Source organism: Oryx dammah, unplaced genomic scaffold (assembly GCF_014754425.2).
Source record: "Oryx dammah isolate SB20612 unplaced genomic scaffold, SCBI_Odam_1.1 HiC_scaffold_1, whole genome shotgun sequence".
NCBI lineage: Eukaryota > Metazoa > Chordata > Mammalia > Artiodactyla > Bovidae > Oryx > Oryx dammah.
Genome location: NW_024070185.1, coordinates 63,681,715 through 63,709,621, shown reverse-complemented (window position 1 = coordinate 63,709,621; position 27,907 = coordinate 63,681,715). Strand labels below are relative to the sequence as shown.

At 38.8% G+C, this 27,907-nt stretch overlaps 1 long non-coding RNA gene across 1 annotated transcript in view; it reads left to right on the top strand.

Moving 5' to 3' along the window:
* Nucleotides 1–691: 691 nt before the first annotated feature.
* The window catches only part of LOC120862830, a 585,125-nt gene continuing 557,909 nt past the window's right edge, over nt 692–27,907 (top strand). The window contains exon 1 of the long non-coding RNA XR_005720857.1: nt 692–4,005. This is a non-coding gene — a long non-coding RNA (uncharacterized LOC120862830). The remainder of the gene's footprint in view (nt 4,006–27,907) is intronic.

The following is a 27,907-nucleotide window of genomic DNA, read 5'->3' as shown; positions in this document are numbered from 1 at the left end:
TGTTCATTGGAAGGACTGATGTTGAAGCTGAAACTCCAGTACTTTGGCCACTTGATGCAAAGAACTGACTAATTGGAAAAGACCCTGATGCTGGGAGGGATTGGGGGCAGGAGGAGAAGGGGATGATAGAGGATGAGATGGCTGGATGGCATCACCAACTCAATGGACACGAGTTTGAGTTAACTCCGGGAGTTGGCGATGGACAGGGAGGCCTGGTGTGCTGCGGTTCATGGGGTCGCAAAGAGTCGGACACAACTGAGCGACTGAACTGAACTGACTGAAGTAGACACATAGCTGTTTGCTCTAGACTAGTGTGGCAAATAGGAAGACTAGGTCAGTCCTCAGTGCATTTTCTCATCTAGTGCCTTTTACTCATGGCATGGTACAAGTAACACCTGAAATGTCTAGGGGTCGGGGCTTGTGAGTCTTCATTATGGTCTTCACTATTTGCTACCTGAAAACTTGGGCAAGTCACTTAAAGAGACTGAGTATTTTCTTTAGAATTTGTTATTAATTCAGTTTTTTCCCAGTAGTTTTTATGGGGATTCAAATGAAATAATGTGAACATGGCAAATGAAAAAAGAATTTTTTCCTGAAAAAGAATAAGCAGTCTTGGTTGGATTTTCTGTTTTTTTTTTTTTTTCCCCAGATAAACTAATGTCAAAGTCTCTAGAATCAACTCTGTAGCTTGTTAGCATGTTCATAAAAAGGCAATGAAATATGATGTGAGACATAATTATACAAGTAATCAGGGGTTGAAGTTGATATTTTAGTGGTAGATTACAGCCTGAAATAAAAAGAAAGGGCCACACAGTATGAAGGGGAAATAAAGGTCAGGATGTTGATCTTGAGTCTTATTTCTAGTTCAACCAGAAATTCTGGTAAGCCAAATTAAGGGAAAGAGAAACCAATAGAAGAAACACCCCCCTCTAGTGGCGAGGAGCCAGGTTCTACACTTGTTTCCTAAGATGTGTGATTGGGGAATGGATGACTTCTTAGGATGTCTTTAGTTTCTTAAGAAGTACCTTCAAGGGATCCAGACTTGAAATTCTTAACGAAGATCATTACTTGAAGTTTTCCTGATCAGGTGGATTGATACATAAATAGTATGTTGGCAGTCTCACGTGGGATCAATTGTCTGAAAAATGTAGAGGCTCCTGTTGTTGGAAGAGATTAACACTTTTTGTGTACTTTTATGTAGGTCATTTAGAGAATTAGGAGATCACTGTTACCAAATTTCTTATTGATCTGAGATGATATAGTAGGAACCTCTATAATACCCATGTGTAGGTGGATAAAGCCTGTGGTGGTATGGAGTAGTATTCATCTGTATTTATACAAAATAATGATTGTGGATTTCCTAAGGGTAACTTTTGATTTGAAATATTTAGTGGTCATTGGGAGAGCCAGGTGTTTAATTTATATCTCAGAAGTGATTAATTTTTGCTTATAGAAAGGTAGTGAATTTAAATATATTAAAATAACTTACTGCCCATAATTCAGTGGCTTAGTAGGGACACCTAATGCATTCTTGAAGGACATCTCATCTTAAGGATGTGTTACCGATGATAACATTGCATTGATTATTATCACATCTACAAATTTCAAGAGCCCATTCAGATTTTTTACTGTTTTGAACTTCTGTTTGGGAGTAATTCTTTCAAGTTAACTCTGAAGAGGAAAAATTTCAAAAAATGAAATGTTTATGGTATTCTGTGTTAGACCTGAGGAAAATTTGAATATCATTCAACTGTGATACAGAAAAGAATGCTTATGGCACAAGACAATAAAGACTGCATCATCAGAGTGCCATTTCTTAATGTCAAACTTTGTGCTCCGAAGGAAAGAAATTTGAAGCTTGCAGTAGAACTAGCTTCTCAATAGTTTAGAATATGTTTGATGATATTTCTTGTGAAGTAAAAATGGAAGAATTCTCTAGAAAATGTAAACTTGTACATGGATAAAGTGAGATTATAGGGTTATGAAACTTTAGTGTACAATGGATAGAATTAATATTCTTAGTTTATGATTATACTTCATAAATATACTTGATTTCAGGAAAGAAGAACTAGGTCTGGCAGTAGATCAGGATCCACCTATTGGGGAAAACCAGAAAATAGGAGGAAGAAGTTATTAATGGTTCATTCTTAGCCAGAAGAATTCAGTATGGAATAATTAAGGTCAGCTAGAGGAAGAATTATGATTATGTTAAGTGAGTTCACAGATATCTTTGAAGGCAAATCAGTTAGAACTGATTTGTTAATGTATATGGAGCAATAAACCAATTAGATGGTCTCTTTTCTAAATTAGTATGACAGTAGTAGAAGATATTTGGAGGGAAGAGAAATGGCTAATAAGGCTAGTGGTAATTAGACCTTCTTCATTAAATCCTAGCACTAAAGAAGTTCTCTGTACTTTAGTAATAGCTTAATTCTATAAATAAAATTTAATATTAAAAATTGATACAAGGTTGGCATTGCTAAAGTTAGGCAGTACTGATTTGTATAAAGGGTTGCAGTAAGTGGGCTTGAATAAAGAACCCAAACTTCAAACTTCATTTGAAATTCCAGATAAAGTTTAAGAATAATAATTCATATTTGTAAAGGATTTTATAGTATTAATATTTTCACATGTATGATCTTATTGATTCTGTATGATCAGAACATGTATGATCAGAATTCTGGGGGATAGTAGCACAGGTTTGATTATCCCATTTTTACAAATGAGGTCATGGAGGCTCACAGAGGCTAACCTACTTACTAAAGAGCCAATAGGGACTAAATGACAAGAGTGGGACTTAAGATGTATACCTTTTTCAGGGACCACCAGTTCAACCCACTGTGTTCAGTGTATGTCGTTTAATTCTGTATGTTCCTTTGGGATTGAAGAAATAATCTTGTCTGAACATGGACAAATGGGCTAGGGAATTTTTAGCTAGTATGTATAGAGGCACATTTAAAATATATGTGTTTTGGTGCTAAATGCTTAGTTACTAGAATTGAACTAATTAACCCAAGAATTCCACCAAATGATTACACGAGGGTTGCATTTGCAGAACTATGAAAAAGGAACTAAATTAAAGTAACATCTGACTATTCATGATTAATAAGAATTCAGCTTTTTTGTTTCATGTTCAATTGGGTTAAAAGGTGTGTGTGTGTGTGTGTGTGTGTGTGTGAATGAATGTAAGAGATATTCTTTGGTAATGGGATAGATTTCTTACATCACATGGGTCATTTGGGTCATATAAATCAAGGTCCATGTATGTAGATTCTTTAAGGAAAGGGACTTGGTGTGTCTTGTTCACAATTAGATTCCCACTGTTGTTACTGCTACATAAATGTGCTCAAAGAATTTGCTAAATGAATGAAATAACTTTTTATGACACCCAAATCAGGCAGCCACAAGTCCCATACTGTTTCACTTTGGAGATCCCTGAATAACAGTAAGATTGTAGGAGAGTCTTCACTGACTGCAAGAGATTCCATTGTGAGTCCATTTACTTTTGACAGAGCCTATGGCCTTTTCTTCTCTGTTAATCTTTATTCTGGGCCAAAAAACTTGTCAGTGCCTTGTTCACATTAAAGAATAATCAGTGAGATTGCTTCCACCTATCAGTTCATGTCTTACTTGCATGGAGCTCAGGTACCATTGGAGGCATTCTGGTGGGCTAATCCAGCCAGCTCTTCAGGTCATTAGGCTCTGGGGAGAGGGCAGGCTTTTGTCCTCTCAATAGTGTGCAGAGTTCAGACTCTGATATAGCTTTTAATGTTAACAGGTAGAAGTTGGGTGACTCAAATGATGTGCCAGACTTCCCATGTGTTATTGAAAATACTGTTTCCAGCCAGCCTTTTAGAAGCTAAGAACTATCATCATCCCTGTTTTACAGAAGCACAAAGAAGTTAAGTACTTGACCAAGTCACATCAAGGTATGAGCCCAGGTAGTCTTGCTTCAGAGCCTACGTTCTTATCCATGCCCATTGCCAGCCGCATGCTCATTCATTTGTAAGTAACCTGTTCTCTCTTTCTGAAAGCTTATTTTTTTTTCTTAAACTTCAGAAATTTCATGAGGATATGTCTAAATGTGTACCTTTTCTCATTTATCCTGCTGGCACTCAGTGAGTGCTTCTGATCTAACAGCTCTAGTTTTCTCCTGAGGGTAGTTTTCTTGTATTGTGTTTTCATTATTGCTTTCTCCAGTATGGTCTTTGGTCTGCCTGTGGAACTTCTTTTATTTACAATTAGGCTCTCTAGAATGGTCCTCTGGTTCTTTTTTTTTCATTCAGGAATTCCATTTCTTTTTATTTTTCCCCTGGACAGTGTGTTAAACTTTCACTTGCTTTTCCAGATGACAAATTTGTTCTTCAGAAAGGTCTCTTCTACTTTTTACTTCCTCAATTAAAATTTAAGTCATGTTTGAAGAATTTCCCAGTATCATATTTTGTTCTGTTTATATTTTGCATTCAGTATCATATAAAAATACTGTAACCACACAAACCTGATTTATTTTAGAAATGTGAAGCTATTGCAATGTGAGTAAATAGTAACGTAATATATCACGTTGGTAAATCAGAGGAGAAAACCATAAGGTCATTTCCACAGACGTTTAAAGGTATTTGATAATCAGTAGCCATTCTTGATTTTAAAAAGAGAAACAAAAAATAGCTCTAAATAATCCAGGAAATGAAGAATACTTTCTCAATAACCATTGTCATACTTAACATTGAAATACTTATGCAACATTTCCCAAATGTATCCCTCTGAAATGTGGATCTAGTGTTTTATTTAAAAAAGAGTATCTTGGTGTACTGCTTAACCTAAAGCAAGTTACTATAACAAACACTAACATTTTAGCAACTTAATACAATAGAAATTTATTTCTCCCTCATGCAATAGTCAATGTGGATGTTTCTGATTGCTAGACAGTTGTTCTCTCTCAGGTGATTCAGAAACTCAGGTTCCTTGCATCATGTGGCTCTCCCTTTCCCTCCAGTCTTGAAATCTGTTTCCAGCTGGTAGAAAAACAAAGAAAGGGTAGAAAATAAGCACCGTCTTCTCAGTTTCTTCAGCCTGAATATGACACATATGTCTGTTCATATCCCTTATTCTGTTGACCTGACAAATGACCTCACCTGTCCGTAAGGGATGTGTGTGTGTGTGTGTGTGTGTATGTGTGTGGTGGGGGAGGAGAATGGAAAATAGTATCTTGCTGGGCAGCCACAGGTAGGGAAATAAGTAGGTGTTCTCATTTGTAGTTGGCAGGACTAGAAATTAGAACCATCTGAATGGAGAATACTGTGGTAATGTCTATGAAACTAAAAACTGTACATATCCTTTGATCTTAAAACTCCACTTTTACAGATATAGTCAGAAATGTGTGCATTTTTGCATTTTAAGGATATATGTAACATTACTGTTGGAGAAGGAAATGGCAGCCCACTCCAGTGTTCTTGCCTGGAGAATCCCAGGGACTGGGAAGCCTGGTGGGCTGCTGTCTCTGGGGTCGCACAGAGTCGGACACGACTGAAGCAACTTAGCAGCAGAGGCAGCAGCAGCAGCATTACTGTACTAGCAAGAGGTTGGAAATATTCTGAATGTCCATCAAAGTGTACTGGATGAATAAGGTATTGTATATAAGTACAATGGAACACTCTGCAGCCACTAAGAGGAACAAGGCAATGATATGTGTACTGCCTGGGGATAGAAGCAAGGTACAAAACTGTGTGCACTACTACCGTTTATTTAAAAAGAGAAATATACACACACATGCTCATATAGTCATAGACTACTCGTGGAACGATCACGAGAAACTGGTCAAAGTGGTTGCTTCTGTTTAAAAGTGTAAGGTAATGGAGGGTAGAAGGGAGAAGGCTTTTGCTGTGTACTCTTTTTGTGATATGCTCCTCTTAAAATAAAAAAGTCACTTGTAGAAGTATAGTAAATAATGTGGAAAGATGGTTGTTAATATATTGTTGCCTGAAAAGCTGCTTACTGAAAAGAATGTAAAATGTTATTATTTTTATACATAAATAAAATTTAAATGGCATATACCAAAATGTAGTGATTTGTAGTTTTTTGCTTATCTGTATTTTTTCATAATGAACACATATCACCTTTGTAATTAAAAAAAATTGTAAAACTAAAATAAACACAATGAAAACTTTTCCTAGGAGTCCCAGTTAACCCTGCCATGAAATCTTCCTCCATTTTTCCTGTTAAGATTAATGAGTACTTCTATTTTGCTTTCATGCTATGTTTTTCATACATTTATCACAGGCTGAATTGCATTATTGTGTACACATTTGGCTCACCTTTTCTGTGTATTCTTTAAGGGTCTGGATCATACCCAATTCATCCAGGTATTCCTGTCAATGCAAAGAAGAGTGTCTTTCCCCTAACAGGTGTGCATTCAGTATTGAGTTGGCGTGTAAAGCAGGGGACACAATCAGTATAGTGGTTGTAAATTTTGTTCTTGCATGATGTAGCCTGTATTAAACACTGTATCATTCACTGACTCTTTAGTAATGCCAGTGGCTTACTGGGTGGAGTGCAAAGTACGTAAGGCAAAAGGTTTTCTTTCTAAAATGATAGCGATTGCCTTCAGTGATTGCTGTCTCTGCATCATAAATTGGTGTGAGTTCATTACGGAAATTTATGTAGTTAAAAAAGGACTAAGTTTAATAAATGTAAGAACAGTCAAACTGCTGATGACATGGGCCCTGCTCTGATACAGGTGAGACTATCCTATCTGCTTGGTATTTTAATTTTAGAGCAGTTTCATCTTACTTTTCATACTATTTTACTTTCCCCATTTCTGTCCTTTTGCTACAATCCCTCTTTGTATGCATTGCTGTATTTTTGATGTGGTCATTATGGGTTGGTTATGAGTGAATGAAAAGAAATGCAAATTGAAGAATTGGGAGAGGATAACATTACTTGGGCAGCAGTAACTTTTTTTTAATGGAAAGTTGTTTGAAAATAGATTTGATGATCTTGATTCTTTGCAGTTCCTAGTTTTATTGTCACAGTGACCTTATCTTCCCTGTTTCTTATGTTCTAATCATAGAAGTTTACTTACTATACTCCAAAGTTTTCTTCTAGAGCCTTTCCTCAAACCTTTTCTTCTTGGGAGATCCACTTGTGTGTGTTCACCGATCCAAGCATTCAGTTCAGTTCAGTTCAGTCGCTCAGTCGTGTCCGAATCTTTGCGACCTCATGAATCGCAGCACACCAGGCTTCCCTGTCCGTCACCAACTCCAGGAGTTCACTCAAACTCATGTCTGTTGAGTTGGTGATGCCATCCAGCCATGTCATCCTCTGTCGTCCCTTTCTCCTCCTGCCCCCAACCCCTCCCAGTATCAGTCTTTTCCAATGAGTCAACTCTTCACACGAGGTGGCCAAAGTATTGGCGTTTCAGCTTTAGCATCAGTCCTTCCAATGAACACCCAGGACTGATCTTTAGAATGGACTGGTTGGATCTCCTTGCAGTCCAGGGGACTCTCAAGTCTTCTCCAACACCACAGTTCAAAAGCATCAATTCTTTGGCACTCAGCTTTCTTCACAGTCCAACTCTCACCTCCATACATGACCACTGGAAAAACCATAGGCTTGACTAGACCATAGGTTTGACTATTACTTTGTTGGCAAAGTAATGTCTCTGCTTTTTAATATGCTGTCTAGGTTGGTCATAACTTTCCTTCCAAGGAGTAAGCGTCTTTTAATTTCATGGCTGCAGTCACCATCTGCAGTGATTTTGGAGCCCCCCAAAATAAAGTCTTGACACTGTTTCCCCTGTTTCCCCATCTATTTGCCATGAAGTGATGGGACCAGATGCCATGATCTTCGTTTTCTGAATGTTGAGCTTTAAGCCAACTTTTTCACTCTTCTCTTTCACTTTCATCAAGAGGCTTTTTAGTTCCTCTTCACTTTCTGCCATAAGGGTGGTGTCATCTGCATATCTGAGGTTATTGATGTTTCTTGATTGCAGCTATGCTTCTTCCAGCCCAGCATTTCTTATGATGTACTCTTCATAGAAGTTAAAAAAGCAGGGTGACAATATACAGCCTTGATGTACTCCTTTTCCTATTTGGAAGCAGTCTGTTGTTTCATGTCCAGTTCTAACTGTTGCTTCCTGACCTGCTTTATAGGTTTCTCAAGAGGCAGGTCAGGTGGTCTGGTCTTCCCATCTCTTTTAGAATTTTCCACAGTTTATTGTGATCCACACAGTCAAAGGCTTTGGCATAGTCAATAAAGCAGAAATAGATGTTTTTCTGGAACTCTCTTGCTTTTTTGATGATCCAGCGGATGTTGGCAATCTGATCCCTGGTTCCTCTGCCTTTTCTAAATCCAGCTTGAACATCTGGAAGTTCACAGTTCACGTATTGCTGAAGCCTGGGCTTGGAGAATTTTGAGCATTACCTTCCCATAAAGAGCCAAGTCAGATGCTGCCTCTTAGAGAAGTTGTTGCAGACCCTCCCAGTCTTTACTCATCCTGCCAGTAAATTGTTATAACTCCATTAGAAAACTAATTAGAATTAATGTGTTCATTCTGTATACATTCATTGAATATCTGTTGTGCATATGTTGTTCTGGGAGCTAGGATGGGAGACTACTGCAGCAGACTGTCCTCAAGCTTACAGCGTAGTGGAGGAGGCAGATAACAGAGGACTTTGAGTATAGCATAAGAAGAACAACCAGTGTATGCAGGATTCTGTGGGAGCCCAGACAAGGAGCATCTCACCTAGCAGGGGACAGATTTGAGTTGTACAGCATGTTGTAGGTCATGGAAATAATGAAATGTCTTGCACCTCTGAAGAATGAGAAGTAACTCGGTTAGGCTGGAGTGTGGATGGGGGAAGTGGTAGGAGACGAGACTGGAGAGGCAAGAAGGAATGGAGTCCTGATGTGTCTTTTGTGCCTCTGTTATGGGGCTTTGTGTGGGGATTTGCTAGACATTGCTCCATTTTTATTTAAAGGATTGATTTATCTGAAATAGTAATAAAATTGAACACTTTTTGCACTCCATGAAGTCTGCATGCATTATCTTAACCTAATCTTTACAACTGTCTAAGGTAGGTATAGTGGCTTAGAGTGTTTAAGTGAGGCCACTGTACAATAGTAGTTAAAATGGCTTAGGTTTGAATTTCAGCTCCTCAGTTTACTAGTTTTGGACCTGGAAGTTACACATTTGCCTCAGTGTCTTCATCTGATAACTATAATAATGATACCTACCTCTACCTCATGGGGCTTCCCAGGTGGCTCAGTGGTAAAGAATCTGCCAGCAGTGCAGGAGATGTGGGTTGAAGGAGAAGGAAATGGCAACCTACTCCAGTATTCTTGCTTGGAAAGTCCTATGGACAGAGGAGCCTGGCAAGCTACAGTCCCTGGGGCTATATGACGTGGTGACTAAGCATGCATGCATGCACATACATGTAAAGTGCTTAGCTCTATAGTTGCTAAGTGACTGCATACTCAATAAATGTGATTATTGATTATTAAAAACCATACCTCAGGGACTTCCCTGATGGTCCAGTAGTTAAGACTCTGTGCTCCTAATGTAGGGGCCTGGGTTCAATCCCCAATCAGGGAATTAGATCCCACATGCCATAACTAAGACTTGGCACAGCCAAATAAATAAGATAAATTGAAAAAGCATTCTCCAAAGTCACATAAGCAGTTAGTGGTGAAGCCCAGGGTGAACAAGGCAATCTGATTTCAGAATCTTTATTGTAACTGCTTTTATGGTTACAGAGAGATGATTAAAGCCAGGTTCTAAGCAGTGGCATCAATGAAGAATTTCAGTCAACATGGGAAATACCTTTTAGGGTAGAAAATTCTTAAGAGCTCTTCACATTACCCCCACTTTAAGAACTCTTCTTTGCTACCCAGCCTGCATATAGGGACTTACGTGAGAAATGCATCTCTGTAATTTAGGCTAATGACATGAATTCCACATTTATAATGCACATGAGTAATGAACCTGGGGAATATCTTACAAATATCTCCCTCTAGGAGTTGGTCTACTAGTGCTGACACCTGGGATACTGTGTCAAGTCCTGTTTCTGTTCATCTCCATACTCTCTATATTTTTCCAACTTTAGGACCCAAGTGGGAGTCTTATGTTGGAGGATGTTGTGCAAACCACATGCATAAAGAAAATAATTTACATTTTTCCTTTCTTAGCTTCTGGAACATCAGTGATTCCATCCTCCCACTTCCATTGGGCAGAAATTGAGGTATTCTCCTTATGCTTCCTCATTTTCTCCAAAACCCACCACACATACATAAACTCTCTCCCCCAAAAGAGAGAGGGATCCAGCATAGCTACTTTTTTCTGATTCAAGGATCCAGGAATATACAAAGTCTTTGGTAATAAAGGAGCACACCAGCACTCTACCTTCTCCATTCCTACTCTTTCCACTCACAACTGTCTTGTCGCTTTCTTTTCTTTCTTTGCTCACTGTTGTATCCCTTTGTCTCTTGCACAATGTCTGGGATGTAGTAGGCATTCAGTAAACAGGTTTTGAAAGATGCATTGCATCTTCAATATCTTAATGATATTCAATTACAGAAAAATGTGCATAAATATTGCCTTGCTTTAAATTGTTTTATGAGAGTGGATTGTTCTTAGCAAGCAGGCCCCATTTTCACCTCCACGGCCACATTGGAGCTCCCACAACTTCTAGTTTTATCCTAAACATAGCTGCGGTGGTAAAGGAGCTGAATGAATGCCCCACAAATCTGGGGAGAAGATCTCCAGATTGAGGATTGTTTATTTTTCCAGGGTCTTTGGAATTTCATGACTTCACAATGGAAAAGTTTCCACAGATTTAAGTTTCATAAAGGAAATAAATAGATCGTAGGAGATGCATACTGTTAGAAAGGGCTAGGAACAAATAATCTGAGCAAAGTAGAAGATATCCAGAAGGCCCAAGTTCATTATTGTAACTTTTTAGGTTTGACACCTCCTTGGAATTCACTGGCTTCTGCAGACTTCCAACCCAGAGAGCAGCAGATCTAATTTTCTTAGTTTCCAGTTTTTGAACCTTTTGCATACATCATCAGTTATATTTGAAATTGTAATCTCTCATTATTTTCTTTCAACTTCAATCCTCTCATATAACTTTTCTCCCACCAACTCTGATAACCTTTTAAGAATTTTTAATTAGTTCAAATTGGTTGACATCACTTGTTTATCAAGGTGCCAAAACCTGCAAAATTATAGCTATGGATATCTGGGGCCTCAGTCCAGAATAGATAACCTTCATAATTCTGGTACCTATAAGAACTCAAATTTACATAGACAGTGTTGCTGATGCAACTCTCATTTACCTGGGTTCCTAGGAAAACCTTTAGAAACATGAAAAAGAACCTTAAACTTTAGGACTTTATGCTTGCCTGAAAGTCCATACTCATGTTAATCTTAGGGCCATGACGATGTACCAGTAGACTGTCCAGACATGTTCAAAGCAGTGAACCTGGGCCTTCAGGACTTTGATTGGTCCTGATTACAAATGATGTACTGCAGTATGCAGAAACAACCTGTATCCAAAGATGAAGAACTTACGTTATTATTAGAGCCCACATATTGTGTGTGTCTGTCTACCACTTGAAGGTCGTCTCCAAGACTTCAAGAGAAAGTGATACCCAGGCTTGAAATTGGTGTCCTTCATACATAAATCTTGTTCACAGCCTGTTCTGTTTCCAAACCTCCAGAAGAAATTAGAAAAAGAGGACCAATTAAACCCAAAAGAAGTCAATAAAGCACAGAAATCAGAAATAGAAAAATAAAAAAGAGACAGTTAATGGAGAAAATTAACAAAGCCAAAAGATTGTCCTTTGAAAGTAAAATAAAATTGAGGAACTCTTACCATCACTGATAAGGAGAGAAAACATAAATTACCATAATTATGAACGAAAGAGGAATAAATCATACTGACATTAAAAGATTAATAAATATTATGGAAACTTTATGCCAATAAATTCAAGAAATGAGATGTTTTCAAATTCCTTTAAAACATAACTTACTAAAGCTAATACAGGATGGAATAGAAAATCTGAATAGCCCTATATTTAAAATTTTGAATTTGTGATAAAAAACTCCTGTGAAGAAAGCTATAAGTCCAGATGGTCTCTCTGGTGAATACTATCAAACAGTAAGCAGTAATATGAATGTTAAACAAATCAGAGAATAGAGAAAGAGGGAACATTTCCTAACTCATTTTATGAGGCGAGCATTAGCCAGATACCAAAACCTGAGAAAAATACTTCAAAAGAAGAAAATTGCTGATCAGTATTCCTGAGATCATAGACACTGCAATAGACAATGTTTGTGTCCCTCCAAAATTCATATGTTGAAGTCCTAACCCTTAATATGATGAAGAGGGCACACACTGAATCTGCCGGTGTCTTGATCTTGGACTTCACAGGTTTCAGAAGTGTGAGAAATAAATGTTGCTTAAAGTCAACAGTATATGGTATTCTTTTATAACAGCTGTGACTAAGACAGAAATAAAAATCCTTAAAGGAATATCATCAGGTTGAATCCAGGACGGTATGAAAAGGTTAATGTATCATGGTCAAGTGGCGTTTAGTCCCAGGAAACAAAATTGCTTAACCCCAAAATTATATCACCTTTTAGCATAACAAGGAAGACAACCCATATAACCCTTTCAATAAATACAGAAAGGATATTTCACAAGATTCAGTAATTTTAAATTCAGCAAATCAGGAATTGAATTTCTTTAACTCGATAAAGAGCATCTATAAAACTCCTGTAACAGCATCACATTTAACACTGAAATATTGAAAGCCTTTCCCCATGATTGAGAATAAAGTACGGATGTCCTTCCTTACTGCTGCTTTTTATTGATAATACTTCACTGGAGCTGCTGGCCAAAGCAATGAGGCAAGAAAGAGAAGTATAGGATACAAAGCCTGCAAAGGGCGTAATTCTGTACATAGAAAATATCAAGGGATCTGCAAAACAACTACTGATACTTAAAAATGAATTTAGAAAGACCACAGAAAAAAGTCATTTATATTTTTATAGATCAGTTGTAAGCAATTGGAAAATGCAATTAAGAATAAAATTCTTTATCAGAGAAAATACTTAAGTAGATCATCAACACAAATGTAAAATCAAAAACTATAAAGTTTCTAGAAGAAAACACATGCTTGGGTTAGACAAAGATTTCCTGGAGAGAACATAAATAGCATTAAACAGAAAGGAAAAAATATATCTATTGGAACTCAAAACTTTTGCTCATTAAAAGTTACCACAATAAAAAGTGAAGAGGGAAGACACAGACTAGGAGAAAATGTTTATAATAAACATATCTCCTGCAAATCAATAGACAAGTGATCTCATATAAAATGGGCAAAGGACTTGAGCAGGTAGTTCACAAAGGAATGTGTACAAATAGCTAATAAGCACATTAAATTGCTTATTACCATTAATCAGAAAATGCTAATTAAAATAGATACTGTTTCATAGTCATTATAATGGCTAACTTTAAAAAGATAGACAACTACAACTGTTGGTTAGAATGTGGGAAAATTGCTGATAGAGTACAAAATCACAATCATTTTGGGAAAAAATTGACAGTTTCTTGAAAAATTAATCATATATCTGTGCTGTGGCTCAGAAATTCCACTTCTAGGTATTTCTCCAGAAGAAATGAAAACATATGCCCATAACATGGCATGCAAAATAATGTTCACGACAACTTTATGCTAGTCCCAAGCTGGAAAGAACCCAAATATCCATCCAGGATAAATTATGGTATAATTCAGATAAAAGAATACTGCTCAGCAAGTAAAAAGAATGGACTACTGATATATCCAGCAATAAGAGCAAATCCCCCCGAAGATCATGTTGAGTGAAAGGAGCCAGACACAAAATAACATACTGAATTATTCTCTTTATATAAATTTACAGAGGGGGAAATTTTATGGTGATAGAAATAAGAACAGTAGTTGCCTGGGAGGGTATATGGTAACTTTCTGGAGTGATAGAAATGCTCAATATCTTGACTGGTGTGGTAGTTACATGGATATACATTTATCAAGACTCATCAAGTTGTACACTTAAGGTTAGGCATTTCATTATATGTATATTTTACTGCTATGAAACCCAAATCAATAGTTAACTAACTATATGCCATTACAGCAGTGAGCAAAATAAAGAATATTTCTAACACCCCAGAGTGCTCCCCCATGTGCTTTTTCAGTCCATAGCCTCATCTGTATGTCCCATCACAGATAATTACTATTTTGAGCTAGTTTAGATTTGGTTTTGCTCTTTCTTAAACTTCTTATAAGTGGAATAACCAGTATTAGCTTTTGGGTCTAGATTGTTTTCTGAACATATTTTTGACATTCACTCATATTGTATATATTAGTAAGTTTCCTTTAAATTCCTGGGTAATATTCTGTTTTATGACTATCCTACAATTTATTTTTTTGTGTTAGGCATTTGAGTTATTTACAGTTTTGCTGTAAAATAAAGTGGATCTGAATAACCTTCCATGATTTTTTCGGTGGTCCTGTTATCCATTTTTCTTGGGTATATACCTAGGAAAAGGATTACAGGATATGTGCATCATTAACTCTTCCAGATTTTTTGCCAAATTTCTCTTCAGAGTGGTTGCATGGATTTGCATCTCAATGAGCACTGCTTCAGAGCTGCCCATTCTCTTTTCCTTCTACCACCATAAAGTAAAAAACAAGGCAGACTTTTTTAATGGGAAGACCAAAGCTAAGCCTGGAGGAATGTGACAAAACCAACTTGCGTGTGATCCGGTGTCCAATCCAGGAGAAACATACAGAAAGCAACAGCAGATCTTTGGGTCAATAATTGTGCTTGGTGTCTATGTGTCTGAGTTAAAAGCCTGGGAGGAGTGTGGGCGACGTTGAGAGGTGTAGAAAACCAGTCTCAGGAAAGGGTCAAGAGATCAGGCTCCCCCAGTGAACTGGTTAGGTCTGCAGCTCCTGAAGGAAACCAGAAGATCTTGGGTAGCATGGGTAGATTGCTGAACCAGCTGTGTGCTGAATGTTTGGATGATTCAGGTTTCATTTGAAGTTAACACCAGCATCAAGATTGCTGTTGCTTTGCCTTTCTGGGCACAGAGGGTAGGAAGCTCTTAATGTGCCAACTCAATCTGGGCTGACTTCAACCTGTAAGTAGAAGTACTTACAGGCAGATGAGGCAGAGCTCATCTGCCTCAGACAAGGATGCCAGTACCCCAAATCCAGTGTCTGATTAAACCTAATCCTGTAGTGTAGTCTGTGTATCAGTTTTCTAGTTAGGAAGCTGTCCGAGTGCATGGGGGAAGTTGGGTCTATAAATGTGTGAGCCAGGTAGGTGCTGCTTGCCAAGACAAGTGGGACCATCTGAACTAAGTAGCTGCTACTGGGTACAGTGACAGAGGCAAAGTGTACAAGTATAACCCCCAACCCCCGCATCCCCTGGCAAATAGGTTACTCACCTTGGTATGTTTCATGGTCAGAAATTTGTTATTGATGACCCAGATGACAGAGTTCAGCTTATCCTGACTGTACTTCGAACATACATCTTGAATCCTTTTGCTTCTTTCCGTTTTTATTGCCTTCAGTTTAGTTGAAGCCACCGTCTTTGTTATATTCCAACAGCGTCTTTCCTGGTCTCCTATCAAATTCTGCCCCACTGATAGTCATTCCATGTAGCATTACTCTTCTGATCATGTTATTCCCTTTATTAAAATCATGTTGAAACTTCAGGAGCAAGTGTTTGAAGGTAGATAATGTGAATACTAGAAAATGTGCCAGTTTGGGAGGTAGAGGACTCAGGTTCTAATCTTGGCACAACTGCTAATTAGCTGTGTGACTTAGCAGTCCTCTCCCTATCCTAGGTCTCAGTTTTTTTCATCTATAAATTAAAAGATTGGAGCAAACTAGGAAGTTTCTATGGGCCATTGTTGAGTCTAACATTCTGTGATACTTTGTGGGACTGATTCAGAGGATTTTTCTTGAGTTCTTGGTTGGGGTGGAGAAAAGTAAGACTTTGGGGTGGTATTTCAGTCAGCTTTCCTATTTTTCTTCTCAGAGATGACTGGCATCTTTGAAGTTGTTGGACAGTTCCCTTTACACTGAGTATAAATCATTTGAAAATGTTTCAAGAGAATTTTTTCGTTTCAGCAGGTATGCCTAGTGGACTGAGAGTTCCCTGTTGTTTCACTTTGCTGATGTAGGACCTTGTCAAGTTCTCTGTGCTTCACTGCATATGTTATCTTAGAGGTTATGTAGATTCTTAGAAGTCATCAACACAGGCCTGTTGCTAGGTGAGTCCTTAAGTCCCATGAAGTGCTGCTGACATTTTGTAGGATTCTGACTGAGTGGTGGACACAGACATATCCATTTGTCTAGTTATGTTTTTAAAATGTAAATTTCATGACAGAGAACTATAAACACACATTGCACAAATGTCAGTTTCCTGGTTTTGGTATTAAACTGTAATTATGTAAGATACAACCCCTAGGGGAAACTGGGTGATGGGTTCAGTGTACTTCTCTGTTCCATCTGTGTAACATCCTATGAATATTTAATTATTTCAAAATTAAAAAATAAGTCTTTATGAGGTGGTTAATAGGACTCTGTAGGACTAGTTTCCTTATATAATGTCTTCCATAATTGTCTGAGTTGGTTTTTTTTTTCCCTAAAGCAAAATGCAGATTTCCTAACGGAAAATGTAAATGTAGATTACCTGACAGCGCAATGATTTCCATAATTTTGACCACAAAGTCTGTCTCCAAGGCATTTTCAGTTGAAGGCTCAACCCACACACTCAGTGCTTGTGTGTTTATGTTATATTTGGTCAGCACCAAGGCCATGCTTAGTAATAGCACTGTATGTGCTGGTCTCCCTGGGTTCTTGGATTCCATGCCAGGTCCTTATCTTCTCCATCTAGGCTCAGCCCTCTGTAGCTGTGAGGACGGAGTGTTGTAGAGTACAACGCTGTAGCCAGGGTGGGGTCAGCGTCCTTCCCAGGTCTCTGAGGAAAGGATCCCCAAATGACCACTGGGCACATCTCACCCTACATGCTCCAGTAATCATTTGGGGACTCAGTCAATTTAGATTCCATTTTTCTCTGTATCAGCTGAGGGGTGTCAAGGGATGAGAAAAAGGTGCTGAAGGAAAGAGGAAAGATTAATGATCCCTCAAAGATGTTCATGTCCTTTACCCCAGAACCCACGAATATGTTAGGTTATGTGGCAAAGGGGAATTAAAGTTGTAGATGGAATTCAGGTTACTAATCAGCTGACCTTGAAAAGGAAGGGTTATCCTGTGCTATTCTGATGGGCCCAGTGCAGTCGCAGTTGTCCATAAAAGTGGAGGAGGTGGGAAGAAGAGGGGAGTCAGGGAAAGAGAAACGATGATGGAAGCAGGATCAGAGGTACTATGTTGCTGACTTTGAAGATGGAGGAGGAATCCATGAGTTGGTGGATGTGGGAGACTTCTAGAAGATGGAAAAAGCCAGTAAACAAATTCTCTCCAAAACTTTCAGAAGAGAATGCACCTTGAATTCAATCCAGTGAGACCCATGTCAGAATGCCTGACCCATACTACTCTACCATAATAGATCTGTGTTGTTTTAAATCGTTGATGTTGCAATAATCTGTTATATCACAACAGAATATCAATACAATAGAAAACAAATATGCTCTTTCAGGATACAAGGTCTCAGAGTAAGAATTGATTGAAGGATGCCTGGGCTTAGGAATTAGAAAAGAGAGTCCTGGGAATTGGTGGAGTGAAATCTGGGACAGGAGGCAGTCATTGGAAAAGACAAGTAGACCAAGGTTTAGGGGCATGGTCATAGGGAAAGGACAGTGGTACTAAGAGGGGTTGAGTTGAGAATCGGAAGAAGAGGTTCAGCTCAAGCAGTCACAGAAGCAGTTTTGGAGACTTGGAGTACATGGGTCGTAACATAGAGGTGAGACTTGGATGGGGAAGGTGTTTGTGAGAACAATGGGTTTTTATTAGGCTGGGTAACAGAAAAAAGGAATGGAAAGAGCCCAGGGCTAGGAATCAGGGTGCCTAGATTGTAGTATTTTGCTGTCTGAGTTGTTTGACACAAATATCCTGGGCCTCAGTCTTCCCTTATGTAAGATGGGGGACTGAGAGTCTCAGGGTTGCTTCCCAGATTCAAATAAAAATCACACGATTTGGTGAAGGACCTTAGTGAGCTCTCTAGGAGCAACCTAACTGTGGTTATGACATTTCAGCTTGTGTCACCAAGTCAATGTCCCTAGACACAGCTCAATGCAGTGCATGTAAATGACAGTGGATTATGGTATCCCCCTTAGTGGAATAACTTTGCTCTCTTCTGAGTGTTCATCATGTTACTTCAACATAGAAATGGTGACCTTGTCACACACAAGTCTCCTCATGATTGAAATATTTGTATTTATAGAGTTCTATGTACGCGATGCCTCTTACGGGGGATGTTCAAAGTCTTTGCAAACTGCCATCTCTTATTCCTTTTAGGGTCAGCAGGGAGTAGCCATTTTGGAGTTGATCAAATAGAGAATCACAGGGTATTGATCCCCAGATATGTCTTAATTCTTAAGCATTAAGTATTCCAGAATCCTGAATTCAGTAAAAATGTCTTTGCATTCTGTTTGATTTTGTACACTTTTCAGTTTCTCACAAACCTTTTACTGACAGAGCGTTGTAGCATCTGCCAGTGATAGGGCAACCAGAGGGTTTGGCAGCTTGTGGGTGGGAGTTTCAGGGTTTGGGGACTTGGCGGCAGTTAGATTGGGCTGTTGGTGTGGGAGGATGGAACTGTGTATTGATGATGGTCTTGGCTTTTTCTAAATCACAATTGCATCATATGAGATAGCTGAATTTATGTTGAGCTTTACAAAAGCCTCCTGGGAAAAGGGCAAAACTGGTTTTAGTGCGTAAGAAATTTATTTATGGCAGTTATGGTACCAAACTGAGACTGGAGACTGCTGAGAATCTGGACCACTTTCTGGTGGAAGAAAAAAAAAACTATTTTACTTTTTAAAGTAGGAATCATATAGTGGAAGCACTTTGTAGTTACAGTGATTTTTGAAAGTCTTCTTATCCTTTCCATAGGGTGACAGGCTGGTTATTCTTGTCACATTAATTCAGATAAAGATGGCTTCTGGGAAGAAATATGATGGGGGAGTAGGGTGGGAAGAGAGTGGAAATAAGATGGCCAGCTCCCAGGGAGGTAGCTTGAGGATGTCAGAGTACGGTTAGCCAGGTTTCTTATGACTCATCTGCACAGCAGAGCTGCATGACTGGTCCTGCTGGAAACACAGGGTCACAGCTTTCTGTAGTATTGAAATGACTCACAGAGAAGGGGGCTGAAGGTCCCATCTCAGGTTTATCTGATGTGTAAAAATGTGACTTATGTCTTTAATTTAACATGATTTTTTTTTAACTTCTGGTGCCCTGATAGAATGCCATGGGAGGCAAATTGTGTTAAGTGATTCTTTTTTTTAAACAAGAAGTTTGAAAAACTAATGTTAGGTACTGGAGTCCCTCAGTCATCATGCATATTGTGTTCTCAAATGGTAAGGATCTGACAGTTTTTCTGGTACAGCATGAGGTAAGATGATCTATTCATCAACGATACAGGTGGGATATATAAAGCACTTTACCTGTTTTCATCAGTTCTTTCTACTAAACTCTGTAGAAATATTTTTTACCCTTCCATGACGCCTAGTATCAAAACATTATGATAATTTTTGATGCATAAGCTTAGTTCAGTACAGTTTAGAACTGTAGTATCATGTCCAATTTAAAACTTTCTCCCAACCATTGCTTAAGGGACCCAAAAAGTGGGCTGGAAGGGGGATTGGAGAAAGAGAGAGGTAGAGAAGGCGAAGGGCAGAGAGAAAGAGAGACAGAGACAGAGTTTCTTCTTTTTTTCTCTCTCTCATGTGGACTGTCTAGTATTAGGGCAAGTGGTTTTGGATAGAGGTAACAATAGTTCTGTATACTTGACCACCTGCCAGTTGTGGGACGGTGTGTATGCTCACTCTGATCCCTTTGATCTTATCGCTTCTGGCAACTTCTGCTGATGTAATGTTCTCTACATGATGGTTTCTTGTTTAGGCCAGCCTGGTCCACTTTGTCAACTAGGACTTCCTTAGAGAGGCTAGCCCTCCTGTAGACCCTATTTCCGGTCCTCTCTCTGGTAGTGTGCTCGGTCACTCAATGTTTTTGATTCTTTGCAACCCCATGGACTGTAGCCCACCAGGGTCCTCTGTCCCTGGCACTCAAGAATACTGGAGCAGGTTGCCATTGCCTACTCCACAGCTCCCTGGTAGAGTGTCAAGTTATTTGTTCTGGTTAGTCCTTTTAGTCTCTTTGTCTCTCATCTGTTCTGTAGTTCTTCTGTGGACCGATGGAAACCACTGAGCTTTTCTTCCACACATTCTGTCATGAACCTGGGGTGGAGGTGCCACACGTCCTTTCTTCCCAGGATTGCTACTCCACTTCTCAGTGTGCTGTTACAGTGCTACTCCAGGAAGCCTTTTGCCTTCATAAATCTACGGTGAGAAGCGAGTGCAAGTCTGTGTTCAATTACACACACCCGTCTTCAGGCGAAGTCCCCAGAATTCTCTTGCCAGGCTTCCCTCTGCTCTACTCATGGCAAAATGAGATGCCAGCCGTCTCCCTTTCTGCAAGATACTCTCCACTCTGCTTGGAGTTCTCTTGGAGCAGCACACGCCCCTCCTTCTGACAAACTTAGTGTTGTAAGATAGGGAAAAGAGTTTCCTCACTGAGTACTGTCCTCTCTGCAAGGCTGAGAACTCTGATCACTCCTCTCCTTGCACAGGCTTCTTACAGGAGCTGGGAAGAATGTGAGGGTTGGTGGATGGCTCTCAGTTGTAGTGTGGGTTTTGTCTATTAGGAAGCCTCGAGGAAAGGTTTCTGCCCCTTTCAGTACGGAGAGTCAGTGCCTGTAGATTTCATCTGTAGATGCGTGTCGGTTCTGGGCCACAGGAAAAGTTCCGCTCAGTATCCTGGCATCTAATACCTGGTTTTATGTAAATACAGGATTGTATTTTCCTGTTAATCAGTGCCTTTCAGTGTTATGTGATGGTATGATGGGGGTTTTAGTTTGTTTTTGTTTTTATATCTGTCAATTCATATTACTAGAAAAGTCATACAAAATAATAGTTTCTAAAAAATGATATCAGGCTCTATTTACTTCAGTAGCGACTTGTTTCCCAGGAATTGCTTGATTTCCCTGGCTAGCTGCCACAAATACAGTAGGACTTTGTATTTATGTTGTTTATTATAATAGGGATTTATTCTGTAGGTCAAATCACGGTCTTCACGATGTGTTCTACGTAATAAAAGGCCCAGGGAAGCAGTAGAGTGTGTGTTGGAGTCAAATCAACTTGGCTGGAATCAGCAGCTTTGTGAGGCTGGTGAGTCACTTAACATCTCCCTCACAGGCAAAATAAAAATACTACTACCCACCCACATAAGAGGTTATGAGGTCTCAGTTGAATTATGTATGTAAAGTATGTAAAGCACTTATGATTGCCTGCATTGTAGGAAGCATATAACGAAGTTATCTACTTTCATTATCTTTATGGTATAGATAATGCCATATCATCTTTATATGATTCCACTGTAATTTGAATAAAAACATATCACCTTGTGCTGAGGGGGCTGAGAGTGGGAATTCGGCTAAATATAAGGAAGTTTAACATATATCATGTCAGTAGGAAGCAGAGTCAAGTTCAGAAGAATCAACAGCAGAGGTTAGGGACTTCATGTAAAATATGGGGAGATAAGACATCAGGGAATAAGGGCAAAGAGTGTGGAGAACTAAAGTTTAGGCGTAACACAGCAACAATAAAGCTTGGTAGTTACAGATTTGAAAGATATAGTCCAAAACACATTTTAATGGAGGTGAGTGACCTGGCACTGTGGGTTGGAACAGACCAGCTTGGAGTATGAGAAAAGGTAAAATTCCCTGTGGCAGTTTTTCTGTTTGCCAGAGAAACCCCTTAACTATTTTCCCCTATGATCATATCATCAAGTCTCATTCGTCTGTTAATTTGTTTTCTACTAACTCTGGTAAGAGAGAAGTAGAATTGAGCATTAAAAAAATTATTACTAAGTGGATAGGGAAAAAACATCTCAAATTTCTACTTTTTGATCATAAGTGGAATTTAGCATATAACCCCTTATATGTTAGTCTTCTGCATTTCTGCTTTTGTGAATTAAATATCCATACCATTTATTATCTGTATATTGAAATTTTAGGGTTTTTCTTATTAATCTATGTATGCTCTTGATATACTGACTCATCAGTCATATTTGTATATGTTTTTATTTTGCTATGAGTATTTTCTCCACTTGTATTTATCTTCTAATTTTTAAAAACTTAAAAAAACCTAAACTTTTTATTAAGGTAAATTTCAAATACATGTTAAAAAAACAGACTATAATGACCCCCCTTATGTACCCATCTCCCAGCTTCAATACTTGTCAATTTCTGCCATTTTTGCTTATCTGACTCCACCTACTTCCCATTTACTTCCACCCACTCCTCTCCACTTGAGGTGGTTGTTGTTGTTTTATAGTTTTAAATTTCTAGGTATAGTTTGCACACATATGCACAGATCTTATCTGTTCAATTTGCATGAATGAACAGACTTGAGTAAACACTGATAGGGCTAACAATCACACCCAGAGACTCTGGGGGAAAAGGGAGAGCCCCCACTGCTTACACCCACAGACAGAACAGACAGAGCCATGCAGGTGTCTCGTATCCTAAGTCTCAGAGCCACTGAGGCAGTGCTGCATAAAGTCACACTGGACCCAAGGAAGCAGAAGATCAAGACTTGGATTTGTCTTGGCTGGGATAGGGCCTGCGTCAAGAAACAGGTTCTTAAGTAAACCGGATTTTGACTAGAGGCCTTGGACTCAAAAGAGACCATCTTCTGCTCTTCCCTCACCTGTAGGTTCATTTCCTTCTTCTTTCACTGTCTCTGTAAAGAAGATCCGTTTGGGAGAATGTCAATATGGGGGTAGGGAAGGCCAGGCAAACACTCTTAGCATGGTACAGTGGGATCAGTTTGCACTTCTGGTTATATGGAATTAGCAAAATGAAAAAGCAGCCAATGGAATGGAAGAAAATATTTGCAAACCATATATCTGATACTGGGTTAATAACCCAGTGTATAAGGAACTCTTTATAATTCAATAGCAAAAACCAAATAACCTGATTAGAATATGGTTCTATTGCAGTGCTATATGATATATCCTTATTAATTATCTATTTTATAAATATGAAAGTAAAAGTGATAGTGCAACTCACATCTGACTCTTTAAGAACCCATGGACTATACAGTCCATGGGATTCTCCAGGCCAGAATACTGGAGTGGGTAGCCTTTCCCTTCTCCTGGGGCTCTTCCCTACCCAGGGATCAAACCCAGGTCTCCCACATTGCTGGTGGATTCTTTACCAGCTTAACCATAAGGGAAGCCCAAGAATACTGGAGTGGGTAGCCTTTCCCTTCTCCTGTGGATCTTCCTGACCCAGGAATCAAACCGGGGTCTTCTGCATTGTAGGTGGATTCTTTACCAGCTGAGCTATCAGGGAAGCCCATTTTATATATAGTAGTGTGTATATGTCAATCCCCATCTCCCAACTTATCCCCCTCCCCTAACTTATCCCCCTCCCCTTCTCCCTTGGTAACTGTAAGTTTGTGGGAAAGGTAATCCTTTGTAGGAAATGAGGAAAAATCCTTTGTAGGTGAGGAAAAAGCAGAAGGTGCCCTCTTTCAGAATCCAAGTCCTCTACTCAAATCTGGTTTATTTAAGAACCTGTTTCTTGGCCCCTTCCCAAAGAAGACATATAAATGGCCCATACGTACGTGAAAAGATGCTCAATATCACTAATTATCTGGACAATACAAATCAAAACCACAATGAGATACCATCTCACACCTGTTAGGATGTATTAAAATAATAAGGATAAGTATGTGTTAGGATAAGTTAAAAGATAGCAAGTGTTTACAAGAATGTAGGGGAAAGGAATCCTTTTTTAAGCTAATTTTTATTGGAGTATAGTTGATTTACAATGTTGTGTTAGTTTCTGCTGTACAGCAAAGTGAATCAATCCTGAATATTCACTGGAAGGACTGATGCTGAAGCTGAAGCACTAATACTTTGGCTACCTTAATGTGAAGAGCCACCTCGTTAGAAAAGACCCTGATATGCTGGGAAAGACTGAAGGCAGGGGGAGAAGGGGATGACAGAGGATGAGATGGTTGGATGGCATCACCGACTCAATGGACCTGAGTTTGAGCAAGATCCGAGAGATGGTGAAGGACAGGGAAGCCTGGCATGCTGCAGTCCATGGGGTCACAAAGAGTCGGACACAACTGAGCGACTGAACAACAACAAAGTGAATCAGTTACACATATATCCACTCTTTCTAGATTTTTCCCCATGTAGATCATTATAGAATATTGAGGTCCCGGTGCTATACAATAGATCTTTATTAGTTATCTGTTTTATATATAGTAGTGTATATATGGCAATCCCAGTCTCCCAATTTATTCCTCTCCCCTTCTCCCTTGGTAACTGTAGGTTTGTGGGAAAGGTAATCCTTGTACATTGTTGGTAGGAATATAAATTGGTACAGTCACTATGGAAAACAATATAAAATTTCCTCAAAAAATTAAAAATAGAACTACAATATGGTTCACAATTCCACTTAGGTGTATAACCAAAGGAAATGAAATTAGTATCTCTAAGGGTGTTCTTTGGAAGGACTGATGCTAAAGGTGAAACTCCAGTACTTTGGCCACCTCATGCGAAGAGTTGACTCGTTGGAAAAGACTCTGATGCTGGGAGGGATTGGGGGCAGGAGAAGAAGGGGACGACAGAGGATGAGATGGCTGGATGGCATCACTGACTCGATGGACGTGAGTTTGGGTGAACTCCAGGAGTTGGTGATGGACAGGGAGGCCTGGCGTGCTGCGATTCATGGGGTCGCAAAGAGTCGGACACACCTGAGCTACTGAACTGAAAAGATATCTGCACTCTCATGTTCTTTGTAGCATTATTCACAAGAGCTAAGTTATGGAAACAATAAAATGTTTGTTGATTGATGAATGGATTAAGAAAATGTTATATATATATATATATATATATGGCTTCCCTGGTGGCTCAGTCGATAAAGAATTTTCCTGCAGTGCAGAAGATGCAGATACAATACCTGGATCAAGAAGATCCCCTGGAGAAGGGCGTGGCAACCCACTCTGGTATTCTTGCCTGGAGAATATCATGGACTGAAGAGCCTGGCAGGCTACAGTCCCTGGGGTCGCAGAGTCAGACATGGCTGAAGCTACTGAGCACGCACAATGGAATAATATTCAGCTGTAAGAAAGAAGGAAATTCTGTCATTTACAACAACATGGATGAAACTGGAGGATATTATGCTAAGTGAAATAAGCCAGACACATAAAGATAAATCTTGCATGGTCTCACTTATATGAGGAGTCAAAAAAACAAAAAGCCAACAACAAACACAAAAAGCTGAACTTATACTAACAGGGAATAGTATGGTGGTTGCTGCTGCTGCTGCTGCTAAGTCGCTTACCAGAAGCTAAAGGGTGAGGGAGATTTGAAAAAAAAAGTTAAATTGTTCTTGCCAAGGGCTATGGAGAGGGAGGCATGGGCAGTTATTGTATAATGTTGTAGGGCAGTTAAAGAATTGTAAGATGAAAAGAATTTGGGAGATAGATGATGGTAATGGCTGTATAACAGTATGAGTTACCTAATACCACTGAAACTCTATACTTAAAAGTAGTTAAGATAATAAACTTTGTTGTATATGTATATATATTTTACAACAATAAAAATTTGAAAAAAATGTGTTGAAACATAAAAAACGGGCACCTTTGTTCCCAGGTGGCTCAGTGGTAAAGAATCTGGTATTTTTGCTGGGAAAATCCCATGGACAGAGGAACCTGGCAGGCTACATTCCATGGGGTCACAAAGAGTTGGACATGACTGAGCATGCATGCATACATGTTCAGACATTGCAGAGATTAAACAGATAACAGAAAGACATTATGGTGAAAAAATAGTTGGTGGTTCCTCAAAAAGTTAAACATAGAGTTACCTACCGTATGAGCTAGCAATTCCACTCCCAGGTATATACCAGAAATAATTAAAAGAGGGACTCAGGACTTCCCAGAATTCCTGCTCCCAGTGCAGAGGTCTAGGTCAATTTTCTGGTCAGGGAACTAGATCCTGCATGCCACAACTAAAGATCCTGCATGCTGCAACAAAGATCAAAGATCCTGTGTGCCACAACTAAGACCCAACACGGCCAAATAAATAAATTTATTAAAAAATAAAAAACCCAGGGACTCAAATAGTTATACGTACACTGATGTATAGCTGCATTATTCACAGTAGCCAAAAGGTGGAAACAACCCAAATGTCCATCAACAGATGAATAAATAAACAAAATTAGAAATGTACATAATATGGAATATTATTCAGCTATAAACTGAATGAAATTCTGACACATACTCTAACATGGATGAACCTTGAAAACAACATGCTCAGTGAAATAAGCCAGACAAAAAAGTAAATATTATATGATTTCACATATATAAGCTAGATAGAATAAACAGATTCATAGAGCCAAAAGTATCAAGTAGAGGTTACCAGGGACTGCAATGAGAGAAGAAAAGGGCAGTTGTTGCTTAATGAGTAGAGTTTCTATTTGAGATAATGAGAAAGTTCTGGAACAGTGGTGATATTTACATAACATTGTGAATGTACTCAATTCCATTGACTTGTACATTTGAAAATGATTAAAATGGTAAATTTTATGTTATTTATATTTTACCATGCTGAGTTTTTTAAAAAAGAAAAAGAATGTAACAATCCATTCCTTTAAAAACTCTCATGATTTTCAACATGACTTTGATGACTTTTTCCCAATGTACATTTTTTACTTATAATAATATTTTCCTCTGGGCATTATAATGTTCATTTTGTGCATATAACCCTGTTATCCATCTGACATTTATTTATGAGATACAGATACAAATTTATCACACTGTTATTTATTGTCTATTATTTCTTTTCTGGACTGATTAATGGTCTTTATTGTATATTAAACTTATACATAATAAGCCCTGTTTATGTGTAAATTCTGTTATTGATTTCAAGACTATCAAAGGGACTTTTGCCTCATTGTGCTTTTGAGTATGGAAATGTGCATACTGAGCTTCTGGTTGTATATTTACCTAAGACATCTCTTTTGGGGATCATGGTTATCCCATGTTGGTATAATCTTAGTGTTTTTAGATGTTTTTATCAAGTGACGCTCTAGCTCACTCAAATTTACTTATTAGTCTTTTTGCATATGGCAAAAACAGCATCAGTGGTGTTGACAAGAAACAATACATATCATCTTGAGTTTCATTAGCAGGGAGAGATGAATTAAAAAAGAAAACCTGTTTCTATACCATTTGTAGAGCCATTAGTTGTTATTATGTCATATTTGTTCTTATAAGTAATGTGCTTCTACACTATGCTTCCAAAGGGCTGGTGGCTGTTAATTCAGCAAATTTAATTTTCCAAGTGAGAAAAGTCACTACCACATCAATCTCATGAATATAATGCCTAGTGGTGAATATAATTCTTCCATTATCAGCCTCATTCATCACACTAAGGCAAGTGGTCAGAACTGTGAGCTTGAACATGGCTGCTGCTGCTGCTGCTGCTAAGTCACTTCAGTCGTGTTCGACTCTTAGTGACCCCATGGACTGCAGCCTACCAGGCTCCTCCATCCATGGGATTTTCCAGGGAAGAGTACTGGAGTGGGATGCCATTG